The 13458-nt window shown below is 37.4% G+C and overlaps 1 protein-coding gene and 1 long non-coding RNA gene across 3 annotated transcripts in view; one reads left to right on the top strand and one right to left on the bottom strand.

The window, feature by feature from the left end:
• LOC134664588 (forkhead box protein O) overlaps positions 1-13458 on the top strand; it is a 152780-nt gene that overhangs the window by 44616 nt on the left and 94706 nt on the right. The gene's annotated exons all lie outside the window — the stretch shown is intronic.
• LOC134664604 (uncharacterized) overlaps positions 1-13458 on the bottom strand; it is a 484236-nt gene that overhangs the window by 442734 nt on the left and 28044 nt on the right. The window lies entirely within an intron of this gene.

Below are 13458 nucleotides of genomic sequence, written 5' to 3'. Positions count from 1 at the left end.
ACATGTGTATTGTGTAATAAATCTAAACAGCTTTCTTTGCGCTTTTATTGCAAACCGTTACGTTGTACTCAATGAAAAATCGATGGCCAAAGAAACCCGCTTCAAAGTGCAACTTTGGCTCAAACTTTGCGAAAAATTAAAAAATATTTAGAGGTTGATTTATTAAGTTTTACGTATGTGCATGAGTTGACTATACCCACAGTTAAATACCTATGACTATAAAAGTGTCATAATACGATTCAAATTGAAGTGCTCAAACGAAAAGTAAAAAGTATCTTGATTTTGGGACAAAGTACCCCGATGTTACGGTACCTATACTGTAAGGGTGGAATCACATCTGTCAGCATCGAGCCGCATTTTATATATGAGAAATTGCTCGTTAGTATGAAGATGCGTACGCATGCTTTCACCTTCCCGCATGCGTACGCATCTTCATACTAGCGAGCAATTTCTTTCGCCCTAAGGAAAACGATGTTGTCAATAGTACTTATTGCTTGTGCACTAATCTAAATTTTACGACCTCCAAATAGCTACTGTAATCTATTGAGTTTCTTAAACAGCGTTGAACTGTAGTAATATAACACGCATATTTTTTTGTTACAGGTAATTACTGTTATGAATATACTAATATTGTACGAGTCATTTGGCATCAATGGTAAGATTTTTAGTTATTTTTATCACTAGCTTTACGGTGAAAAAACCGAACCCTCATTTAATTATGGAGTAATTTGGCTTTCCCTCTAGATGTGAAGGTTAAATACCTAATAGTCGCATTGGTAACAACTATTGTTACGACAAACCTAAAAGCAATAGGGTTGAGCCGACTTGAGGCGAGAGCGTAAGTAATGAAACAAACAGCGAACCGGTTGGACGTTAAGTTATTTAATCAATACAACCCTTTCAAGATAACAAAGTTGAACATTATTTCACAAAGATACGATATTTAGACCGAAATACGCCTCCATAGTAATGAATCCGCTCTTTTGACCAAAACAAACATAAGAGTATCGAAGTCAGGTGATGGTCGCGGCCCGTTTCCCACAGCGGGTGCCCTCACCTTCTATGTTCATCATTAAAAAAAGGCCATATGTATCACTGATTCCTTAGCAACTTAAGCTGTTTTAAAACTATGCTATCTGTACAGTCCCCGTCAAAGATATGTAAACATGTTTCGCCTTATTACGATACAGTAAGGTTCAAAAGCGTTAAGATGTTTCTGACGTTGGTTTACCACCCTCCGAGCCACGTGGATGCAACAAGTGTAAGCCACGGCGCAGGCGCGAAGGCCCAAGCCCTTTCGTACTTTTCCACTAAGTGAAATTTTATGTTCGTCAATTGTCCGACGTTCCGGGTTTTCAAATTCGAGGTAACCTTTGGAATGGTTATTACTGGCCTTTGTAACATTTATAAAATTGGGTTTAGCAGGACAATTTTACTTCCAACAAAACAATGACAGATCGTGATATGACCACCTAATTTTTAGTTTAGAATTTCTAAACATTTTAATTTTTAGAGGTTAACAAGCCGCTACTAGAAGTCTATCTTTCGGAATAGTCAGTTAAGTTAAACAATTAACTATTTTAATTGAACTTAATAGTTTATTTCTAAATACATATTTATTTCCCCCGACCAAACTGAGACGGTAAATATAAAATAGTATTAATAACCACTATTTACCTTACATCAGTATGTTTACTGTATGTACTCAATTATTTAACAAATGGTCTCGTCTCCTACGTCATTGGTCCTGAAAAATCCAATGAAAAGCCTTAGTCTCGTGAAACCCGCGTCACTGCACAGCTGTGCTTAAAACGCTTAACGAATGTCTCATTAAGAAAACAAAGTCCTTAGCAGTCTGTCTGTACCGTTGCCCACATTGTTAACTGACACATTTTAAACCTTATTGGAGGGATATAAGGCCGGTGGATAATCAATTAAGAGTGTTGCTATTAGTGCGTTGCGCTTACGCAAGCGAGTACCTGCAGTTATGTAGCGCACCACTGTAAGTTTTATTACCTATAACCGCATCAGAATAAATAATAGTACTAGGTACAGAAGACTCACTCTAACAAAACGCGTCTGTTACGATCAGCACAGATATGGCCGCTAGGTGGCGACAGCGCCACGCGCGGCTTATGGCTTTCCCCAAAATTGGGGTGGATCGGATGTACTTTTAGCTACCTGTAGCAAAGCGACGAAATCGCGGAGTGAGCCACGCCTGCTGTAACTCTTGGGTAGCAGATAAACGTACAGGCCGCCATGGGTTTCAAATGCGCGTCGCCGATCTTTTCAAAACCTGTAAACTCCTATTTTGGAGTCTATAAGTACACAGACTAGTCTCTGGTAGAAACTTAGATGGAGTACATTTCACGTGACCAAAAGCTGCTATTCGTAATTTGAAAAGGGCACATACATATAGATTACTATCGACCAGCCCGGCTTCGCACGGGTTACACAAAACCTTATCAAATTATACACATAAACCTTCCTCAAGAATCACTCTATTGAAAGGTGAAAACTGCATGAAAATCCGTTCGGCAGTTTTTGAGTTTATCGCGAACAAAACACACTACAAACAGACAGACGCGGCGGGGGACTTTGTTTTGTAAGGTGTAGTGATGCCTTGTGCCTAGCACGTGGCGGTGAGGTGAACACGGCATTAATAAATCAAAACTTTCGTGGACTTAACTCCTCATAAATACTTTTTGAGATATCAAGCGCTATACTAAATTGTCTGAGCCTACGCTACGCCGCACATATTCTCGAGATGTGATTGGAATATTACCCATGAAAGTTGGGCTGTTCAAAAAAGATATAAAACACATCGTGCAAATACGGCCTCTATGTCAATACAATTAGAGCTCAACATGTATGCATCATTAACGTGGCTTGACAATAAAAAAACAAGATTAGGCGATGTTCAAACTTCAAATATTCCTCATATATAGGGCAACCTTGAAACCTTGTGTTACGTAAAGATTAGCAGGTAAGTATTGTGATAGTATTCGCGATTATCTTATTTTTGGCGCTAGATATCTTATTGACGTATTCATCAACTGCGTAGTAACTACCTACTTACATTGTTTTTGTATGGCATAACTATTACCTCTGTTGACAAGTTCACTGAAGTTGAATGATCACTTGTACAGGCAGTACAAAAACAGTGTTACCCTATTAGTAAAAAGCCACAAATAGATCGCTTAGTGTTCTGTTTTTTTCAACCTGTGGGACGTGAGACTCGTGCGGGCTTGCAAATCCTTAGTAAACAAGAAAAATAAACGAAAGTCTTAAAAATTTTGATGTTTAGTTATTTTCTTTTTCAGTTACTTCACTCCTGTGCTTAATAGTCAGTACATACTTAAACTGAAAGGTTAAAAGTAACGATGATTTTTTAATGTTTAAACTGTCAATGTATTTTACATTCTTACAATTAAAAGGTAAACTATGTAAGTACATGCATAGATTAGACTACTAAATGAGTTAACTGCTTATTAGTACCTATATATATCCCTAACAAAATTGAAGTTAAACATGGTCTGTATCATCCATTCCAGTCATAGCAACTATGTAGAGATTTTCCACGAACATAATCGTAGTTTTAATATCTTACTTTCCAATAACTACTGCGTAATTACCAACGAATAATCAAAATAGGGCAAAAGCCTCGTAAAGGCTCGTTTTAATTGAGATCAAAGCGTCGAAAGCTGCGAATGTCGCGGACCGAGCCGCAATTACGCTACGATTACGCACCGGAGCGTAAACTCGGCGTAATTAAGATCCTGGCTTGCGTAAGAATTACCCCCCCCCCCCCCACGAGTAACGTAAGGACTTCATTTGTTTTTCTTCACGCTTCATTTCGTGACGCGCTGTAAATCGAGTGGCTATTAAGCGGTGGTTGAGCGGTTTAGCTGAATAATTTGAGTTTAATTTAAATTTTGAGTGAAATAGGGTTAATCCACAATGATCCCAATCTTATGGGCTGTCTAATAGTTGTGGCTATACGTAAATTCACAGGGTCTGGCATGGCATGAGATTTGTACTGAACTGTCAAAATGCTCATCTAACACCGTTTGATGTTAGATACATATTTAGTTATGTGATTATGTCCGATCCACACACTACGGATACTTATAAGGATCAAGGATTGGATCAGAATAATGTTTCACGTTAGAAAATGAAATGAATATGAAATGATTATCCAGGACATTTATATGATCCTTTTAAAAAATCATACCCATAACATAATATTAGCAGTAACGTCAAAAATTGTTTTCATAATGTTTAATTACAGTCAGACAAGTAAGTTAAGTATTTATAACACTATTTATTTGAGATATTGAGAGTAGGTAATAGATATATTAATAGTACTTATCGATTTTATTTACCTTACCTCCAACTACTAGATTGACAAGTTCATATTTTATAGCACGTTTTATTAGTATCCTAGTGCCATTAAACGGTCATTAGAGTACAGATTCGTTTCGCAGATAGTCCTGTTTTATTAATTCAGTATTATTAATCGGCAGCAGCTGCATGTTCCTTTTAGCACTGGCGTAGTAGAATTATATCGTTAATAAAACTACTATTCTGCTATAAGTTAGCTGCTATTTCTGCTACAGACGGAGTGGAGATATACTTTGGCGGTTTAAATATAAGTGTGTCTTCTTCCTCGCGTTATCCCGGCTTTTTGCCACGGCTTATAGGCCTGAGGTCCGCTTGGCAACTAATCCCGAGAATTGGCGTAGGCACTAGTTCTTACGAAAGCGACTGACATCTGATCTTCCAACCCAGGGGGAAACTAGGCTTTGTTGGGATTAGCCCGGTTTCCTCACAATGTTTTCCTTCACCGAAAACTGGCTGGTAATATATTAAATGATATTTCATATTTCGTACATAACTTCCGAAAAACTCATTGGTACGAGCTGGGGTTTGAACCCACGACCTCCGGATTGAAAGTCGCACGCTCTTACCGCTAGGCCACCTGCCACCAGTGCTCAGGTTTAAATATAAATCTGTGCTGTGTAATAATCTCTGCCATGATTGTAACAACTAGCATAAATTTAATGTACTTAGATGTAAACCAACATTACCAGTAAACCAACTCTTTGGTAAGTTCTAACCGCAAATGGATTAAACTCACTAGGTCTATCTCAGTTGTGAGAGTAGTACCTATAGACTGTTTGCAAACCGGATCCAAAATCGCGGGAGACCCGACTGATCCGAATCCTGATCCGTATAATAAAAAATATGATCCCGACTGGCGAATACTTAAGGCATTCAATCGTTTATGTGAAATATAGTGTACTTTTAATTTATTTTATCTTTTTACTATAGATATTTTTTATATCCTATCCTAAAGGTGAAACTCTATTCCCATACCCATTCAGATCACATTCACGGCGAAATAAGGTAATGGAGCGAATGAAAAAATTCCTCTCCTTGCCTTGACCTAATTGTAGAGAATCGGCGCTGACCCTTCGCTTCATACCCAATTGGAATATTAAGAAGTGAAGTTGACGACGATTTAAGACCATTGTAAAAAAAAACCTGACAAATGCGAGTTGGACTCGCCCACCGTACTTTTTAGTATTTATTGTTATAGCGGCAACGGAAATACATGACCTGTAAAAATTTGCAACTGTCTAGCTATCACGGTTCATGAGATACAGCCTGGTTACAGACGGACAGACGGACAGTGGAGTCTTAGGCGAACCCTACACGTCCATAAATATTGTGATAGTTATCATGATATTTATTATGTATCTTGGGCCGGATCACAGCACACCCTACACCATCAATACGGATCGCGTCAGTACGAAGCGTTCTTTGTACGAGGCAGACGTGATGGACTCTATTAGACAGAGAAAAATTACTGACGCGATAAATATCAAACGCGACACTACATCAGCACGCAAGATAAATATCACGATCCAGGATCTAGGATCAGATCACAAGCATTTCCAGAAATCCAGCGAAATATTGTGATCCGTCAATACACTACCCTACACGTCAATAAATATCGTAATCCGACAATATAACTGACGGACCACAATATGGATCTTGCGTGTAGGGTTCGCCTATGTAATGTGGTCCCGTTTTTACCATTTGGGTACAGAACCCTAGATACTTTCTAAAGGTACCCTATTTTGTATACCTATGAGTCACTGCCAACTTCAGAGTGTATGTGGCTTAGTAAATAGGTATTACTTTCTTGTTATACAACATTTCCTAATTATCTACAGCAGAAAATATAACGTGAGTACTTCAATACACGTGTCACCAACCGCATGCGTAACAATATGATAATATATCGTGTTTTCCTCCTGTTTATTACATATAAAAGATTTCACTTGAGATTTCTTTGGAGTTTTTGATCTCTTAAGTACCTACACAAGGTGTGGGCGTAAGTAAGCGCTTTCCCCGTTGTCATGGTTACGGAATATTTCCTAAATCACACGGAGATGGAGATACTTATTATGAGTGACAAAAGTGAAGAGGATATCACATGTTAGAGGGTTCTATACAATATAATATACGTGTACCTATATACATAAGTGTATATAGGTACACGTATATTATTTTATCCAAAATTTTTGAAAAGATAATAAAAAAAAGACTTACGGCACACTTACTTATTCAATAATAATATCATTAATTTAAGACAATTTGCCTATCAAAAAGGTATTGGTACTTCTGAGGCCATAGATACCTTAATAGGGGATATTACTGATAACTTAAATGAAAAGTTAAGGGTCGCTGGTGTGTTTCTTGATTTGAAATCTGCGTTTGACACTATTGACCATGACATCTTATTGAATAAACTAGAATTTTATGGCATCAGGGGAAATGAATTAAATTTGTGCATGTCGTATTTACGGAACCGAAAACAGTTTGTAGAGGTTAGGGAGGTTCAGGAAAGTTCTATTGAGGTCACACATAGGTCAAAATGCGTCAACATAACAAGAGGCGTTCCTCAGGGATCTGTGTTGGGACCCATATTTTTTGTTTTATATTTAAACGATTTTATTTCTTATCTTAGTAAAGAAATTCCAGGATTAAAATTGGTCGTTTTTGCTGACGACACAAGTGCAGTCTTGTCGAGCCCAACTATTGCTGATCTAAACCTTAAGGTCAATTTAGCGCTAACAGCATGTCAAACATGGCTACAGGCAAATAGTTTGATATTAAACAGCTCAAAGACTTATGCTATGCTATTTAAAACTACAGCTAGAAATAAGGAGACTCTAAGTGTTCATATAAATGGCAACCTCATTCAACCCGTAGATAGCACAAAAATATTGGGTATTCACTTAGATGCACTATTAAACTGGAAGGATGAATTAAACAGTATTGAAAACTCAATTAGTTCTGCTTGTTATGCTATTCGCAGCCTTAGGGATGAATTGACTGTTGAACAACTTAGGATGGTGTACTTTGCTCTTGTAGAATCCAAACTCCGCTACAGTATAAAACTTTGGGGCAATAGCTACAGATACAACATAAATCGCGCTTTCGTGGCCCAAAAAGATGCTATACGTGCTATCACTAGGCTTCCTCCATGGGGAAGTTGTAGAGAACACTTTAAGAGTCTGAGAATACTTACTGTACCTAGCCTCTACATACTAGTTCTTTTAACGGATGTTATCAAGCATCGAAATCGTTATGAAACGGAATCCGAAATGGTGTTGCGGGAAGCCTCTAGGACTAAGAACTTGACTCCAAAATTAGCTCCGAGACTGGAGGTTGTAGAACACAGCGCCAGAGTTCAAGCGGTCAGATTGTTTAACAAGATGCCTACAGATTTTAAAGTTTTAAAATGCGCCGCAACTTTTAGAGATAAGTTAAAAGTATATTTGTTAGAAAAATGCTGTTATGACATTAGTGATTTTTAATGTAACACTTATTATTTATTGTTGCTGACATAAACTTATATACTTAATTGATTATTATTGATTTATTTTCTTACTTTATTATGAATTTGCTGTGGTTGTTTGTTGAAACGTTTAATGTCATAATAGAATTTATTTATTGAATAATCATGTATGTCTTGCATGCGTTTTTGTTTTGTTCACTAGGTTAATCATAATTGTATATATGTATATTGAATATTCAAACACGATGTAAATTGTTCTTGAATAAATAAACTGAAACTGAAACTGTATCTGTGGGTACTCGTGGGTAGCGATGTGACGAGTCCACTTTTTTTCGATTCGAATCATTCGAATCGATTCGGCCACTGATCCGAGTTGAAATTCGAACTGACTCGACTCGACGGTTTGCGTGGTTCGCGACAAGGTCACGGGCCGCGGAGCCGCAAACGAGTCAAGCGGCAGTTGTTGTAAACAGAACCTTCAGGGCACCGAATTAAGGTTTATTTTTCAATGGCCATACTAGCAGTGAACTCGACTCGGGATGGCGAATCAAGCGGCAGTTGTTGTAAAAAGAACCTTCGGGCTACGGAATTAAGGTTTATTTTTGAATGGTCATAGTACCAGTCATCTCGGATTGAAACGGCGAATCAAGCGGCAGTTGTTGTAAAAAGAACCTTCGGGCTATCGAATTAAGGTTTATTTTTGAATGGCCTTAGCGTAGCGTTGACTCGGCTCGGAGTTGGTGAATTGGCGATTCATTCGCCGAGTCAGCGGATCGGATACCAAGTTACCAGTCAGTTTAGTGGCCGAGTTGATTCGGATTGCCAATAGTCTTGATTCGAATCAACTCATCTGTAGGTTGATTCGGATTATTCGAATCAGATAACTCGACTCGCCCATCGCTACTCGTGGGACACCATAATTTTAAGTAGGTATCCTAAGTTTTATTACAACAATATTTTAGTCAGTAATAATAATTGGCACAAATATTTTAAAGGGTAACCACTGGAAAATATATAATTAAAGTAAGTTTGCTGATGGGATAAACTTGTAGTTTGAAATAATAATAGGGTGTTTTTAATAGTAATTGGTAACGTAATATCTAGTCTATAGTAAACATGAAACAAAATAACAAATCATAGAATTATTCCATTTATTTATTTTTCTTCTTAGGCTAGGTCATTTATAACATGAATATAAAAGTAAAATACAAAAACACAAAAAACAACAAAAAATAAGTATAAACACATTATAAAAAACCTAACCTAGGGTGCCGCCAGCAGCGGGGCAGGGCCCAAGCTGCCGGTGGTCAGGGCCGCAGAGAGAGGAACCGGCGGACTATCCGCGCCGTGTCCAAGATCACCGCCTTCTGCATCTGACCCTTGATCCAACCACCTAGCGAGAGTCTCTCTAGGTGTTGGTCGAGACTCTTCGCTATGAGACCGTTCGCTGACACGACCATAGAATTATTATTATTATGTGTATCTCCGTTTTGAAACTCTCGGGTCTTTCGAGCCCGGTCATTTATAAGGCGTGCTTGGATATAGATCCAACACGTAGAGGCCGTTTGGAGAGATTTGATGTCACGTGGAACGCCTGCTGGAACCCATTCACGGGTACATCAATAGATACCCGTAAACCGGTTTCAGCAGGCATTGGAAGCTATTGTAGAGAATATGGACAGCACGGTCTATGGTTTAAGTTTGGATGTAAAATTATGAGCCTATATTGTCCCACTGCCGGGCAAAGAATTATAATTGTAATTAATTTTATATATCTTCTTTTTTACCATTTACTGGCGCGACGTCTATAACTATAGGTAACAAAAATTTCAAAGAAGCAAGAGCCTTAAGTACTTACCTATACTTATTGTACAAATATCTAAACAATTACTTGTTCAACAAAGTCTTCAATATGTCGTATATTTCTATCAAATTCTGTGTTCCTCATCAGATTTATTGCAATATAAACTATGACACACGCGATACAGAGTTCAAATTTCAAAATTACGTCGTCATGAGATACGAGCTTGCGAGAGCGAGCCACCGATATATTGTTGTATTATTTTGGTGCGCGACCGTGAATATTTTGGCGAACACCAGACGAACGTTGTTTACAAACACTGTGACTGTATTTGCCTAGTTAGGGGTGAGTCAGACTGGATCGTTTTAATTTTAACTGGGACTTTTTTAGTCTGTCAAACGTGTTGACGGAAATAAAAATGGCGCTGCTATCAGTCACGTGTTGCTATAAAGACAATTAGCAGTTTTTACACTCCTTTTTTGTGATAATTAATGTCTTACACTAATGGTGTTTCGTGAGCCAAATTCGTACGCAAATACCAAACATTAGAAAACGTTTTTAGATATATAGGTAATAATGTTTTTATTGTATTGTAAAACAAGTTAACATGGCAATAACGTAAAGATTATAATGCTTGATTTTTATACGTAAATTATTATGGAGTATTGACTTTAATAGCTGTTTTATGTGCAGCAATTTATTATGATACAATAAACCAGCACGGCCGCGATAACTATCTACTGTCGAGTACCTAATTGTATAACAAATAATTAATATTATATTACTGAAAATGCATGAACTATAGGGGGCAGGATACGAGCCATCAGATTTTTGGCGCGAAGCGTTAATATGTAGTTTATGCTTCCAGATGGCAGAACCTAAGTACTCACTTTGCACAAGGAAACGTACCGACGAGAACGATAGATGGTAGCACTTACTTTGGCAATGTAAATGTGCATATATGTTTCCAATTTAAGCCACAAGAAGCCCTCCAACGCGCAGGGTCCCTATAAAAAGGAACCCTAAAAGGCTCTCATTTTTATTCAAACGTATAAAACATTAATCGGCCATAATCAGAGTGCCGGCCCTCAATTAGGTTTTATCGAGTGATGTTGTGTTCGCGTGATCGCTAGCGATCAACACCAAATTATTGATACATATCGGACAATATCGGTACCTTAAATTGTGCCATTGAATGCTAGTGATTGGAGGTTAATACTGACAACAATATTACTACGAATTATTCCGTTCTTAACCTTAATTGTCGACAATTTGTTTGCATTTATTATTCAGCTGTTGGAAGTGTTAAATTGTCGTTGAATGGTAGACTGGGCTTTGGGTATTATAATGATATGTTTAATGTAGTCTTCCTAAAAATATATTTGTGCGAGAAACTACTCCTAACAGACACAGGCAGATATTACTGGTAAGGTGCGAAGTCAGTGGAAAGAGAAGTGGCGCTGATTGTCACAAACACACGTAATCTTATGGAATGTCAATCATTAATGCTAAGCGGCAGCCATTGGAACTAATTTTACTCCATAAGATTTAACGCAGAAGTTTCGACACAATGCGGATAGCGCCAGTCGTGCACCTCGCAAAAAGATTCCAAGCCTTTAGATAATCATCATCTCATCATCATCTCAGCCATAAGACGTCCACTGCTGAACATAGGCTTCCCCCTTAGATAATACGACACAGCAATTTTACTAATTATGAAAATCATCAACCTAAGTCGAATATGACATCCTTAACATAAGAGAAAAGCTTTCAAACTCGAAACATACTTAGTTATAGGTATTGACTCCCTTAATTTCAAATATTTCGAGTTCAAATAGATTCATAAAGCCATTATAGGAATAAGAAATAAAAATAAATAAACCTAAAAGAACTGTGACTTGTTGTGCTATACATGCTATTTTCTCACCCTCGAGATGTCAATACCTACATTAAAGCATCGCAAAAAAGAAAAACGTCAATTTAATTTCATTCCGTCGATTAAATTCCTTTTTTACCCATCAGAACGGCTCTTAACATCTAACCGTGTGTTCCGACTGCTTACGGGACGCAGCCGAGTGATATGCTTAGGCAAATCAGTATAAGATGACCTAAAATAATAACATTCCTGATTTCGTAACTTACGAGGAGTTTTGGATTGTGGTCCCAACTTATAAGGAATTATCTGGATCCGGATCCGACAGATCTTCAATACATTTGGATCCTGTCGCAAAATCCTAAACCTAAGCTTACTCCCTCGCTCTCGGTAATCGACTAGAATGCCACTACTGAGTCTTGTATGGAAAATCTTCCATACAAATTGGATCCTGTTGAAATACCTCAATCCTAAGCCTACGCTACGCCCGCGCTCGGTAAGCGAGTAAAATGTCACCCCTGAGCCTTCCCGCAAATTGTATCGGTATAGCTGTCACCTGTCACTTCGCGGACGCAACGGGTGCTAATGGGTGACAAGAACGCAATAGTTTCTGCGGGGAATGGGAGAAGGTAACGAGGCGTAAAAGCTAGGGCGTATACGTGAGTTTATAGATTTACCTTCAGTAATGGCTATAATAAATTAATATTATAAGACAATTTTACACAAATCGACCTAGTCCCACATTAAGCTCAATAAGGTTTGTGTTGTGGGTACTAGACTACGATATATATATAATATACACATATTATACAAAGAAAACATCCATAAATCAGGAACAAATATTTGTAATGAACACACAAATAAATGCCCTTACCAGGATTCGAACCCGGGACCTCCTGTTTCGTAGGCGGGGTCTCTAGCGACTCAACTACGAGAGTATTGCTATTTAATTTTTCCGTTCGATCTTGATCCAAGGAGCTGGCTGACTGTTACGGCATCTATTTTCAGTAGTCTATCATTTTCATATCCTACAAACGGAAAATCATCCGCAATCGCCTTCTATCTTATCAGAAATTATGCTCTCATTGATTATTGTAAAGTGTATTCGGTAAACAAATATTGTATCTTTCGAGAATATACCTAGGCGTTTTGATACTTAATCGGTTTCACATGTGGATGTGGCATCAGGAAAATACATTGAAATCACAAATGTGGTGACATGAACCTCTCAAATAGAGTTTATCCTTGGCATTATTCTATTTCGCAAAAGTTGGCCATTTGTCTCCATGTTCCCAGGTAACAAGTCGAATAGTGCTCCTGACTGTTGACATTGAACTATACTTGTAGTCACGATATGTCCACGGCATGAATTGTTTACAAACATTCCCTTATCTACCTCTGTAATCTTAAAATTATGTGAAAAATAACTACAATGCGCCTGTTTTACAAGACTATCTAGAAAATAGCGTTTATTTATGTAATATGTACTAGATTTATACTGTAGGTACGTACAGTCGAGATCATATACATATATGTATATATTTTTTCACCTTATAGTGAAGAAATGTATACATATTTATGTACTCGACTCTAAGGTATTACATTTCTAAAAACCACAATGAAATCTATAAGACTAGGTAGAGTAGGTAGTAATTCTGAAGACGTTACTAAATTAGGTCAAACTTTTTAAGTATTTTGCTTATTTACTTTCATTTAATCTGCTCTCTTCTTTTAGTTAAATACACAGTACTTAAGTATACTTTTATATCGTACCTACTATTTCATATAATTTTCATATAAAAAGATCATAATGTTATGATCGTCGTCATTTTATTTACCTATTCCTAATTTGCAAATGTTGTACTAATTTATTTTATAATAATAATACTGGTGTATTATTTATATTATACA

This window comes from Cydia fagiglandana, chromosome 5 (assembly GCF_963556715.1).
Source record: "Cydia fagiglandana chromosome 5, ilCydFagi1.1, whole genome shotgun sequence".
Taxonomy (NCBI): domain Eukaryota; kingdom Metazoa; phylum Arthropoda; class Insecta; order Lepidoptera; family Tortricidae; genus Cydia; species Cydia fagiglandana.
The sequence above is the reverse complement of the archived record's forward strand: the minus strand, read 5'-3'. Positions and strand labels throughout refer to the sequence as shown.